The sequence below is a fragment of the Paralichthys olivaceus genome, chromosome 5 (assembly GCF_024713975.1).
Source record: "Paralichthys olivaceus isolate ysfri-2021 chromosome 5, ASM2471397v2, whole genome shotgun sequence".
In the NCBI taxonomy this organism is placed as follows: Eukaryota; Metazoa; Chordata; class Actinopteri; order Pleuronectiformes; family Paralichthyidae; genus Paralichthys; species Paralichthys olivaceus.
In genome coordinates this window covers 22,790,236-22,801,732 of record NC_091097.1, presented here as the reverse complement: position 1 = coordinate 22,801,732, position 11,497 = coordinate 22,790,236, and the positions used below count along the sequence as shown (strand labels likewise).

The 11,497-nt window shown below is 41.9% G+C and overlaps 12 non-coding genes and 8 pseudogenes across 12 annotated transcripts in view; all 20 read right to left on the bottom strand.

The window, feature by feature from the left end:
* Positions 1–10, bottom strand: part of LOC138408467 (5S ribosomal RNA) — a 119-nt gene extending 109 nt beyond the window's left edge. Inside the window, exon 1 of the ribosomal RNA XR_011241786.1 lies at positions 1–10. This exon is cut by the window's left edge and continues 109 nt beyond it. This is a non-coding gene — a ribosomal RNA (5S ribosomal RNA).
* A 483-nt stretch (positions 11–493) lies between these two features.
* On the bottom strand, positions 494–602 carry LOC138409799 (5S ribosomal RNA; annotated as a pseudogene).
* Positions 603–1,092: 490 nt separating this feature from the next.
* LOC138408500 (5S ribosomal RNA) lies at positions 1,093–1,211 on the bottom strand. Its single transcript, XR_011241819.1, has one exon. It is a non-coding gene; the product is annotated as a 5S ribosomal RNA (ribosomal RNA).
* A 483-nt stretch (positions 1,212–1,694) lies between these two features.
* LOC138409798 (5S ribosomal RNA) lies at positions 1,695–1,803 on the bottom strand (annotated as a pseudogene).
* A 491-nt stretch (positions 1,804–2,294) lies between these two features.
* LOC138408981 (5S ribosomal RNA) lies at positions 2,295–2,413 on the bottom strand. The gene has a single exon (XR_011242302.1). It is a non-coding gene; the product is annotated as a 5S ribosomal RNA (ribosomal RNA).
* A 490-nt stretch (positions 2,414–2,903) lies between these two features.
* Positions 2,904–3,022, bottom strand: LOC138410162 (5S ribosomal RNA). Its single transcript, XR_011242958.1, has one exon. It is a non-coding gene; the product is annotated as a 5S ribosomal RNA (ribosomal RNA).
* A 489-nt stretch (positions 3,023–3,511) lies between these two features.
* Positions 3,512–3,620, bottom strand: LOC138409968 (5S ribosomal RNA; annotated as a pseudogene).
* A 490-nt stretch (positions 3,621–4,110) lies between these two features.
* On the bottom strand, positions 4,111–4,229 carry LOC138408499 (5S ribosomal RNA). The gene has a single exon (XR_011241818.1). It is a non-coding gene; the product is annotated as a 5S ribosomal RNA (ribosomal RNA).
* A 483-nt stretch (positions 4,230–4,712) lies between these two features.
* LOC138409797 (5S ribosomal RNA) lies at positions 4,713–4,821 on the bottom strand (annotated as a pseudogene).
* Positions 4,822–5,312: 491 nt separating this feature from the next.
* LOC138408979 (5S ribosomal RNA) lies at positions 5,313–5,431 on the bottom strand. Its single transcript, XR_011242300.1, has one exon. It is a non-coding gene; the product is annotated as a 5S ribosomal RNA (ribosomal RNA).
* Positions 5,432–5,921: 490 nt separating this feature from the next.
* Positions 5,922–6,040, bottom strand: LOC138408498 (5S ribosomal RNA). Its single transcript, XR_011241817.1, has one exon. It is a non-coding gene; the product is annotated as a 5S ribosomal RNA (ribosomal RNA).
* A 483-nt stretch (positions 6,041–6,523) lies between these two features.
* On the bottom strand, positions 6,524–6,632 carry LOC138409796 (5S ribosomal RNA; annotated as a pseudogene).
* A 491-nt stretch (positions 6,633–7,123) lies between these two features.
* On the bottom strand, positions 7,124–7,242 carry LOC138408978 (5S ribosomal RNA). Its single transcript, XR_011242299.1, has one exon. It is a non-coding gene; the product is annotated as a 5S ribosomal RNA (ribosomal RNA).
* A 490-nt stretch (positions 7,243–7,732) lies between these two features.
* Positions 7,733–7,851, bottom strand: LOC138410150 (5S ribosomal RNA). The gene has a single exon (XR_011242946.1). It is a non-coding gene; the product is annotated as a 5S ribosomal RNA (ribosomal RNA).
* A 489-nt stretch (positions 7,852–8,340) lies between these two features.
* On the bottom strand, positions 8,341–8,449 carry LOC138409967 (5S ribosomal RNA; annotated as a pseudogene).
* A 490-nt stretch (positions 8,450–8,939) lies between these two features.
* LOC138408497 (5S ribosomal RNA) lies at positions 8,940–9,058 on the bottom strand. The gene has a single exon (XR_011241816.1). It is a non-coding gene; the product is annotated as a 5S ribosomal RNA (ribosomal RNA).
* Positions 9,059–9,541: 483 nt separating this feature from the next.
* Positions 9,542–9,650, bottom strand: LOC138409794 (5S ribosomal RNA; annotated as a pseudogene).
* Positions 9,651–10,141: 491 nt separating this feature from the next.
* LOC138408496 (5S ribosomal RNA) lies at positions 10,142–10,260 on the bottom strand. The gene has a single exon (XR_011241815.1). It is a non-coding gene; the product is annotated as a 5S ribosomal RNA (ribosomal RNA).
* A 483-nt stretch (positions 10,261–10,743) lies between these two features.
* On the bottom strand, positions 10,744–10,852 carry LOC138409793 (5S ribosomal RNA; annotated as a pseudogene).
* Positions 10,853–11,343: 491 nt separating this feature from the next.
* Positions 11,344–11,462, bottom strand: LOC138408977 (5S ribosomal RNA). The gene has a single exon (XR_011242298.1). It is a non-coding gene; the product is annotated as a 5S ribosomal RNA (ribosomal RNA).
* Between the last annotated feature and the right edge of the window lie 35 nt (positions 11,463–11,497).

The following is an 11,497-nucleotide window of genomic DNA, read 5'->3' as shown; positions in this document are numbered from 1 at the left end:
GGCCGTAAGCGATTATCTCCACCCACAATACCTCCTTTATACATGTGAATCATCACCATCATCAATGGTTCTTCTGTTGCTTTGCAACCATAGAATCTTGAGGTGTGGGTGGGCGGGGCGGTCAATTGTTCCACAATCAATCTCAAGGTGCAATTTTGTCATATCGTTGCAAGAAAAATATCATTACAATTTTCAAAAATGACCTTCAGCAATATTGTCAGTGTTTCATATCCAGTTGTTTCCCTGATGCAGAGTAAACTCCCTGCTCTTTCATCGCTCTCTCCAAATAAGACAATTTGAAAATGATATGTTAATAAAACATGAATAAAGTAGTGTTTTGATTAGAAACAAATCTGATGAATGCTCACTCTCACCGATGATGTGAGGGTTCCATATTCTTTTTTCCTTTGATGAACAGTCTTTCCTGCTCTTTCCAAGAGGTGTCTCCTCTGAAGCAGGAGCAACAGCGCCCTCTGCAAAGAAAAGTCTAAAAAGCTTACAGCACCTGGTATTCCCAGGCGGTCTCCCATCCAAGTACTAACCAGGCCCGACCCTGCTTAGCTTCCGAGATCAGACGTGTTCAGGGTGGTATGGCCATAAGCGATTAACTCCACCCACAATACCTCCTTTATACATGTGAATCATCACCATCATCAATGGTTCTTCTGTTGCTTTGCAACCATAGAATCTTGAGGTGTGGGTGGGCGGGGGGGTCAATTGTTCCAAAATCAATCTCAAGGTGTAATTTTGTCATATCGTTGCAAGAAAAAAATCATTAAAATTTTCAAAAATGACCTTCAGCAATATTGTCAGTGTTTCATATCCAGTTGTTTCCCTGATGCAGAATAAACTCCCTGCTCTTTCATCGCTCTCTCCAAATAAGACAATTTGAAAATGATATGTTAATAAAACATGAATAAAGTAGTGTTTTGATTAGAAACAAATCTGATGAATGCTCACTCTCACCTTTCAGTGATGATGTGAGGGTTCCAAATTCTTTTTTCCTTTGGTGAACAGTCTTTCCTGCTCTTTCCAAGAGGTGTCTCCTCTGAAGCAGCAGCAACAGCGCCCTCTGCAAAGAAAAGTCTAAAAAGCTTACAGCACCTGGTATTCCCAGGCGGTCTCCCATTCAAGTACTAACCAGGCCCGCCCCTGCTTAGCTTCCGAGATCGGACGAGATCGGGCGTGTTCAGGGTGGTATGGCCGTAAGCGATTATCTCCACCCACAATACCTCCTTTATACATGTGAATCATCACCATCATCAATGGTTCTTCTGTTGCTTTGCAACCATAGAATCTTGAGGTGTGGGTGGGCGGGGCGGTCAATTGTTCCACAATCAATCTCAAGGTGCAATTTTGTCATATCGTTGCAAGAAAAATATCATTACAATTTTCAAAAATGACCTTCAGCAATATTGTCAGTGTTTCATATCCAGTTGTTTCCCTGATGCAGAGTAAACTCCCTGCTCTTTCATCGCTCTCTCCAAATAAGACAATTTGAAAATGATATGTTAATAAAACATGAATAAAGTAGTGTTTTGATTAGAAACAAATCTGATGAATGCTCACTCTCACCGATGATGTGAGGGTTCCATATTCTTTTTTCCTTTGATGAACAGTCTTTCCTGCTCTTTCCAAGAGGTGTCTCCTCTGAAGCAGGAGCAACAGCGCCCTCTGCAAAGAAAAGTCTAAAAAGCTTACAGCACCTGGTATTCCCAGGCGGTCTCCCATCCAAGTACTAACCAGGCCCGACCCTGCTTAGCTTCCGAGATCAGACGTGTTCAGGGTGGTATGGCCATAAGCGATTAACTCCACCCACAATACCTCCTTTATACATGTGAATCATCACCATCATCAATGGTTCTTCTGTTGCTTTGCAACCGTAGCATCTTGATGTGTGGGCGGGTTGGGGGGGTCAATTGTTCAAAAATCAATCTCAAGGTGTAATTTTGTCATATCGTTGCAAGAAAAAAATCATTACAATTTTCAAAAATGACCTTCAGCAATATTGTCAGTGTTTCATATCCAGTTGTTTCCTTGATGCAGAGTAAACTCCCTGCTCTTTCATCGCTCTCTCCAAATAAGACAATTTGAAAATGATATGTTAATAAAACATGAATAAAGTAGTGTTTTGATTAGAAACAAATCTGATGAATGCTCACTCTCACCTTTCAGTGATGATGTGAGGGTTCCATATTCTTTTTTCCTTTGATGAACAGTCTTTCCTGCTCTTTCCAAGAGGTGTCTCCTCTGAAGCAGCAGCAACAGCGCCCTCTGCAAAGAAAAGTCTAAAAAGTTTACAGCACCTGGTATTCCCAGGCAGTCTCCCATTCAAGTACTAACCAGGCCCCACCCTGCTTAACTTCCGAGATCGGACGAGATCGGGCGTGTTCAGGGTGGTATGGCCGTAAGCCATTAACTCCACCCACAATACCTCCTTTATACATGTGAATCATCACCATCATCAATGGTTCTTCTGTTGCTTTGCAACCATAGAATCTTGAGGTGCGGGTGGGCGGGAGGGTCAATTGTTCCAAAATCAATCTCAAGGTGCAATTTTGTCATATCGTTGCAAGAAAAAAATCATTACAATTTTCAAAAATGACCTTCAGCAATATTGTCAGTGTTTCATATCCAGTTGTTTCCTTGATGCAGAGTAAACTCCCTGCTCTCTCATCGCTCTCTCCAAATAAGACAATTTGAAAATGATATGTTAATAAAACATGAATAAAGTAGTGTTTTGATTAGAAACAAATCTGATGAATGCTCACTCTCACCTTTTAGTGATGATGTGAGGGTTCCATTTTCTTTTTTCCTTTGATGAACAGTCTTTCCTGCTCTTTCCAAGAGGTGTCTCCTCTGAAGCAGCAGCAACAGCGCCCTCTGCAAAGAAAAGTCTAAAAAGCTTACAGCACCTGGTATTCCCAGGCGGTCTCCCATCCAAGTACTAACCAGGCCCGACCCTGCTTAGCTTCCGAGATCAGATGAGATCGGGCGTGTTCAGGGTGGTATGGCCGTAAGCGATTAACTCCACCCACAATACCTCCTTTATACATGTGAATCATCACCATCATCAATGGTTCTTCTGTTGCTTTGCAACCATAGAATCTTGAGGTGTGGGTGGGCGGGAGGGTCAATTGTTCCAAAATCAATCTCAAGGTGCAATTTTGTCATATCGTTGCAAGAAAAAAATCATTACAATTTTCAAAAATGACCTTCAGCAATATTGTCAGGGTTTCATATCCAGTCGTTTCCCTGATGCAGAGTAAACTTCCTGCTCTTTCATCGCTCTCTCCAAATAAGACAATTTGAAAATGATATGTTAATAAAACATGAATAAAGTAGTGTTTTGATTAGAAACAAATCTGATGAATGCTCACTCTCACCTTTCAGTGATGATGTGAGGGTTCCATATTCTTTTTTCCTTTGATGAACAGTCTTTCCTGCTCTTTCCAAGAGGTGTCTCCTCTGAAGCAGCAGCATCAGAGCCTCTGCAAAGAAAAGTCTTAAAAGCTTACAGCACCTGGTATTCCCAAGCGGTCTCCCATCGAAGTACTAACCAGGCCCGATGCTGATTAGCTTCCGAGATCGGACGTGTTCAGGGTGGTATGGCCGTTAGCGATTAACTCCACCCACAATACCTCCTTTATACATGTGAATCATCACCATCATCAATGGTTCTTCTGTTGCTTTGCAACCATAGAATCTTGAGGTGTAGGTGGGCGGGGGGGTCAATTGTTCCAAAATCAATCTCAAGGTGTAATTTTGTCATATCGTTGCAAGAAAAAAATCATTACAATTTTCAAAAATGACCTTCAGCAATATTGTCAGGGTTTCATATCCAGTTGTTTCCCTGATGCAGAATAAACTCCCTGCTCTTTCATCGCTCTCTCCAAATAAGACAATTTGAAAATGATATGTTAATAAAACATGAATAAAGTAGTGTTTTGATTAGAAACAAATCTGATGAATGCTCACTCTCACCTTTCAGTGATGATGTGAGGGTTCCAAATTCTTTTTTCCTTTGGTGAACAGTCTTTCCTGCTCTTTCCAAGAGGTGTCTCCTCTGAAGCAGCAGCAACAGCGCCCTCTGCAAAGAAAAGTCTAAAAAGCTTACAGCACCTGGTATTCCCAGGCGGTCTCCCATTCAAGTACTAACCAGGCCCGCCCCTGCTTAGCTTCCGAGATCGGACGAGATCGGGCGTGTTCAGGGTGGTATGGCCGTAAGCGATTATCTCCACCCACAATACCTCCTTTATACATGTGAATCATCACCATCATCAATGGTTCTTCTGTTGCTTTGCAACCATAGAATCTTGAGGTGTGGGTGGGCGGGGCGGTCAATTGTTCCAAAATCAATCTCAAGGTGTAATTTTGTCATATCGTTGCAAGAAAAAAATCATTACAATTTTCAAAAATGACCTTCAGCAATATTGTCAGTGTTTCATATCCAGTTGTTTCCCTGATGCAGAGTAAACTCCCTGCTCTTTCATCGCTCTCTCCAAATAAGACAATTTGAAAATGATATGTTAATAAAACATGAATAAAGTAGTGTTTTGATTAGAAACAAATCTGATGAATGCTCACTCTCACCGATGATGTGAGGGTTCCATATTCTTTTTTCCTTTGATGAACAGTCTTTCCTGCTCTTTCCAAGAGGTGTCTCCTCTGAAGCAGGAGCAACAGCGCCCTCTGCAAAGAAAAGTCTAAAAAGCTTACAGCACCTGGTATTCCCAGGCGGTCTCCCATCCAAGTACTAACCAGGCCCGACCCTGCTTAGCTTCCGAGATCAGACGTGTTCAGGGTGGTATGGCCATAAGCGATTAACTCCACCCACAATACCTCCTTTATACATGTGAATCATCACCATCATCAATGGTTCTTCTGTTGCTTTGCAACCGTAGCATCTTGATGTGTGGGCGGGTTGGGGGGGTCAATTGTTCAAAAATCAATCTCAAGGTGAAATTTTGTCATATCGTTGCAAGAAAAAAATCATTACAATTTTCAAAAATGACCTTCAGCAATATTGTCAGTGTTTCATATCCAGTTGTTTCCTTGATGCAGAGTAAACTCCCTGCTCTTTCATCGCTCTCTCCAAATAAGACAATTTGAAAATGATATGTTAATAAAACATGAATAAAGTAGTGTTTTGATTAGAAACAAATCTGATGAATGCTCAATCTCACCTTTCAGTGATGATGTGAGGGTTCCATATTCTTTTTTCCTTTGATGAACAGTCTTTCCTGCTCTTTCCAAGAGGTGTCTCCTCTGAAGCAGCAGCAACAGCGCCCTCTGCAAAGAAAAGTCTAAAAAGTTTACAGCACCTGGTATTCCCAGGCAGTCTCCCATTCAAGTACTAACCAGGCCCCACCCTGCTTAACTTCCGAGATCGGACGAGATCGGGCGTGTTCAGGGTGGTATGGCCGTAAGCCATTAACTCCACCCACAATACCTCCTTTATACATGTGAATCATCACCATCATCAATGGTTCTTCTGTTGCTTTGCAACCATAGAATCTTGAGGTGCGGGTGGGCGGGAGGGTCAATTGTTCCAAAATCAATCTCAAGGTGCAATTTTGTCATATCGTTGCAAGAAAAAAATCATTACAATTTTCAAAAATGACCTTCAGCAATATTGTCAGTGTTTCATATCCAGTTGTTTCCCTGATGCAGAGTAAACTCCCTGCTCTTTCATCGCTCTCTCCAAATAAGACAATTTGAAAATGATATGTTAATAAAACATGAATAAAGTAGTGTTTTGATTAGAAACAAATCTGATGAATGCTCACTCTCACCTTTCAGTGATGATGTGAGGGTTCCAAATTCTTTTTTCCTTTGGTGAACAGTCTTTCCTGCTCTTTCCAAGAGGTGTCTCCTCTGAAGCAGCAGCAACAGCGCCCTCTGCAAAGAAAAGTCTAAAAAGCTTACAGCACCTGGTATTCCCAGGCGGTCTCCCATTCAAGTACTAACCAGGCCCGCCCCTGCTTAGCTTCCGAGATCGGACGAGATCGGGCGTGTTCAGGGTGGTATGGCCGTAAGCGATTATCTCCACCCACAATACCTCCTTTATACATGTGAATCATCACCATCATCAATGGTTCTTCTGTTGCTTTGCAACCATAGAATCTTGAGGTGTGGGTGGGCGGGGCGGTCAATTGTTCCACAATCAATCTCAAGGTGCAATTTTGTCATATCGTTGCAAGAAAAATATCATTACAATTTTCAAAAATGACCTTCAGCAATATTGTCAGTGTTTCATATCCAGTTGTTTCCCTGATGCAGAGTAAACTCCCTGCTCTTTCATCGCTCTCTCCAAATAAGACAATTTGAAAATGATATGTTAATAAAACATGAATAAAGTAGTGTTTTGATTAGAAACAAATCTGATGAATGCTCACTCTCACCGATGATGTGAGGGTTCCATATTCTTTTTTCCTTTGATGAACAGTCTTTCCTGCTCTTTCCAAGAGGTGTCTCCTCTGAAGCAGGAGCAACAGCGCCCTCTGCAAAGAAAAGTCTAAAAAGCTTACAGCACCTGGTATTCCCAGGCGGTCTCCCATCCAAGTACTAACCAGGCCCGACCCTGCTTAGCTTCCGAGATCAGACGTGTTCAGGGTGGTATGGCCATAAGCGATTAACTCCACCCACAATACCTCCTTTATACATGTGAATCATCACCATCATCAATGGTTCTTCTGTTGCTTTGCAACCGTAGCATCTTGATGTGTGGGCGGGTTGGGGGGGTCAATTGTTCAAAAATCAATCTCAAGGTGTAATTTTGTCATATCGTTGCAAGAAAAAAATCATTACAATTTTCAAAAATGACCTTCAGCAATATTGTCAGTGTTTCATATCCAGTTGTTTCCTTGATGCAGAGTAAACTCCCTGCTCTTTCATCGCTCTCTCCAAATAAGACAATTTGAAAATGATATGTTAATAAAACATGAATAAAGTAGTGTTTTGATTAGAAACAAATCTGATGAATGCTCACTCTCACCTTTCAGTGATGATGTGAGGGTTCCATATTCTTTTTTCCTTTGATGAACAGTCTTTCCTGCTCTTTCCAAGAGGTGTCTCCTCTGAAGCAGCAGCAACAGCGCCCTCTGCAAAGAAAAGTCTAAAAAGTTTACAGCACCTGGTATTCCCAGGCAGTCTCCCATTCAAGTACTAACCAGGCCCCACCCTGCTTAACTTCCGAGATCGGACGAGATCGGGCGTGTTCAGGGTGGTATGGCCGTAAGCCATTAACTCCACCCACAATACCTCCTTTATACATGTGAATCATAACCATCATCAATGGTTCTTCTGTTGCTTTGCAACCATAGAATCTTGAGGTGCGGGTGGGCGTGAGGGTCAATTGTTCCAAAATCAATCTCAAGGTGCAATTTTGTCATATCGTTGCAAGAAAAAAATCATTACAATTTTCAAAAATGACCTTCAGCAATATTGTCAGTGTTTCATATCCAGTTGTTTCCTTGATGCAGAGTAAACTCCCTGCTCTCTCATCGCTCTCTCCAAATAAGACAATTTGAAAATGATATGTTAATAAAACATGAATAAAGTAGTGTTTTGATTAGAAACAAATCTGATGAATGCTCACTCTCACCTTTCAGTGATGATGTGAGGGTTCCATTTTCTTTTTTCCTTTGATGAACAGTCTTTCCTGCTCTTTCCAAGAGGTGTCTCCTCTGAAGCAGCAGCAACAGCGCCCTCTGCAAAGAAAAGTCTAAAAAGCTTACAGCACCTGGTATTCCCAGGCGGTCTCCCATCCAAGTACTAACCAGGCCCGACCCTGCTTAGCTTCCGAGATCAGATGAGATCGGGCGTGTTCAGGGTGGTATGGCCGTAAGCGATTAACTCCACCCACAATACCTCCTTTATACATGTGAATCATCACCATCATCAATGGTTCTTCTGTTGCTTTGCAACCATAGAATCTTGAGGTGTGGGTGGGCGGGAGGGTCAATTGTTCCAAAATCAATCTCAAGGTGCAATTTTGTCATATCGTTGCAAGAAAAAAATCATTACAATTTTCAAAAATGACCTTCAGCAATATTGTCAGGGTTTCATATCCAGTCGTTTCCCTGATGCAGAGTAAACTTCCTGCTCTTTCATCGCTCTCTCCAAATAAGACAATTTGAAAATGATATGTTAATAAAACATGAATAAAGTAGTGTTTTGATTAGAAACAAATCTGATGAATGCTCACTCTCACCTTTCAGTGATGATGTGAGGGTTCCATATTCTTTTTTCCTTTGATGAACAGTCTTTCCTGCTCTTTCCAAGAGGTGTCTCCTCTGAAGCAGCAGCATCAGAGCCTCTGCAAAGAAAAGTCTTAAAAGCTTACAGCACCTGGTATTCCCAAGCGGTCTCCCATCGAAGTACTAACCAGGCCCGATGCTGATTAGCTTCCGAGATCGGACGTGTTCAGGGTGGTATGGCCGTTAGCGATTAACTCCACCCACAATACCTCCTTTATACATGTGAATCATCACCATCATCAATGGTTCTTCTGTTGCTTTGCAACCATAGAATCTTGAGGTGTAGGTGGGCGGGGGGGTCAATTGTTCCAAAATCAATCTCAAGGTGTAATTTTGTCATATCGTTGCAAGAAAAAAATCATTACAATTTTCAAAAATGACCTTCAGCAATATTGTCAGGGTTTCATATCCAGTTGTTTCCCTGATGCAGAATAAACTCCCTGCTCTTTCATCGCTCTCTCCAAATAAGACAATTTGAAAATGATATGTTAATAAAACATGAATAAAGTAGTGTTTTGATTAGAAACAAATCTGATGAATGCTCACTCTCACCTTTCAGTGATGATGTGAGGGTTCCAAATTCTTTTTTCCTTTGGTGAACAGTCTTTCCTGCTCTTTCCAAGAGGTGTCTCCTCTGAAGCAGCAGCAACAGCGCCCTCTGCAAAGAAAAGTCTAAAAAGCTTACAGCACCTGGTATTCCCAGGCGGTCTCCCATTCAAGTACTAACCAGGCCCGCCCCTGCTTAGCTTCCGAGATCGGACGAGATCGGGCGTGTTCAGGGTGGTATGGCCGTAAGCAATTATCTCCACCCACAATACCTCCTTTATACATGTGAATCATCACCATCATCAATGGTTCTTCTGTTGCTTTGCAACCATAGAATCTTGAGGTGTGGGTGGGCGGGGCGGTCAATTGTTCCAAAATCAATCTCAAGGTGTAATTTTGTCATATCGTTGCAAGAAAAAAATCATTACAATTTTCAAAAATGACCTTCAGCAATATTGTCAGTGTTTCATATCCAGTTGTTTCCCTGATGCAGAGTAAACTCCCTGCTCTTTCATCGCTCTCTCCAAATAAGACAATTTGAAAATGATATGTTAATAAAACATGAATAAAGTAGTGTTTTGATTAGAAACAAATCTGATGAATGCTCACTCTCACCGATGATGTGAGGGTTCCATATTCTTTTTTCCTTTGATGAACAGTCTTTCCTGCTCTTTCCAAGAGGTGTCTCCTCTGAAGCAGGAGCAACAGCGCCCTCTGCAAAGAAAAGTCTAAAAAGCTTACAGCACCTGGTATTCCCAGGCGGTCTCCCATCCAAGTACTAACCAGGCCCGACCCTGCTTAGCTTCCGAGATCAGACGTGTTCAGGGTGGTATGGCCATAAGCGATTAACTCCACCCACAATACCTCCTTTATACATGTGAATCATCACCATCATCAATGGTTCTTCTGTTGCTTTGCAACCGTAGCATCTTGATGTGTGGGCGGGTTGGGGGGGTCAATTGTTCAAAAATCAATCTCAAGGTGAAATTTTGTCATATCGTTGCAAGAAAAAAATCATTACAATTTTCAAAAATGACCTTCAGCAATATTGTCAGTGTTTCATATCCAGTTGTTTCCCTGATGCAGAATAAACTCCCTGCTCTTTCATCGCTCTCTCCAAATAAGACAATTTGAAAATGATATGTTAATAAAACATGAATAAAGTAGTGTTTTGATTAGAAACAAATCTGATGAATGCTCACTCTCACCTTTCAGTGATGATGTGAGGGTTCCAAATTCTTTTTTCCTTTGGTGAACAGTCTTTCCTGCTCTTTCCAAGAGGTGTCTCCTCTGAAGCAGCAGCAACAGCGCCCTCTGCAAAGAAAAGTCTAAAAAGCTTACAGCACCTGGTATTCCCAGGCGGTCTCCCATTCAAGTACTAACCAGGCCCGCCCCTGCTTAGCTTCCGAGATCGGACGAGATCGGGCGTGTTCAGGGTGGTATGGCCGTAAGCGATTATCTCCACCCACAATACCTCCTTTATACATGTGAATCATCACCATCATCAATGGTTCTTCTGTTGCTTTGCAACCATAGAATCTTGAGGTGTGGGTGGGCGGGGCGGTCAATTGTTCCAAAATCAATCTCAAGGTGTAATTTTGTCATATCGTTGCAAGAAAAAAATCATTACAATTTTCAAAAATGACCTTCAGCAATATTGTCAGTGTTTCATATCCAGTTGTTTCCCTGATGCAGAGTAAACTCCCTGCTCTTTCATCGCTCTCTCCAAATAAGACAATTTGAAAATGATATGTTAATAAAACATGAATAAAGTAGTGTTTTGATTAGAAACAAATCTGATGAATGCTCACTCTCACCGATGATGTGAGGGTTCCATATTCTTTTTTCCTTTGATGAACAGTCTTTCCTGCTCTTTCCAAGAGGTGTCTCCTCTGAAGCAGGAGCAACAGCGCCCTGTGCAAAGAAAAGTCTAAAAAGCTTACAGCACCTGGTATTCCCAGGCGGTCTCCCATCCAAGTACTAACCAGGCCCGACCCTGCTTAGCTTCCGAGATCAGACGTGTTCAGGGTGGTATGGCCATAAGCGATTAACTCCACCCACAATACCTCCTTTATACATGTGAATCATCACCATCATCAATGGTTCTTCTGTTGCTTTGCAACCGTAGCATCTTGATGTGTGGGCGGGTTGGGGGGGTCAATTGTTCAAAAATCAATCTCAAGGTGAAATTTTGTCATATCGTTGCAAGAAAAAAATCATTACAATTTTCAAAAATGACCTTCAGCAATATTGTCAGTGTTTCATATCCAGTTGTTTCCTTGATGCAGAGTAAACTCCCTGCTCTTTCATCGCTCTCTCCAAATAAGACAATTTGAAAATGATATGTTAATAAAACATGAATAAAGTAGTGTTTTGATTAGAAACAAATCTGATGAATGCTCACTCTCACCTTTCAGTGATGATGTGAGGGTTCCATATTCTTTTTTCCTTTGATGAACAGTCTTTCCTGCTCTTTCCAAGAGGTGTCTCCTCTGAAGCAGCAGCAACAGCGCCCTCTGCAAAGAAAAGTCTAAAAAGTTTACAGCACCTGGTATTCCCAGGCAGTCTCCCATTCAAGTACTAACCAGGCCCCACCCTGCTTAACTTCCGAGATCGGACGAGATCGGGCGTGTTCAGGGTGGTATGGCCGTAAGCCATTAACTCCACCCACAATACCTCCTTTATACATG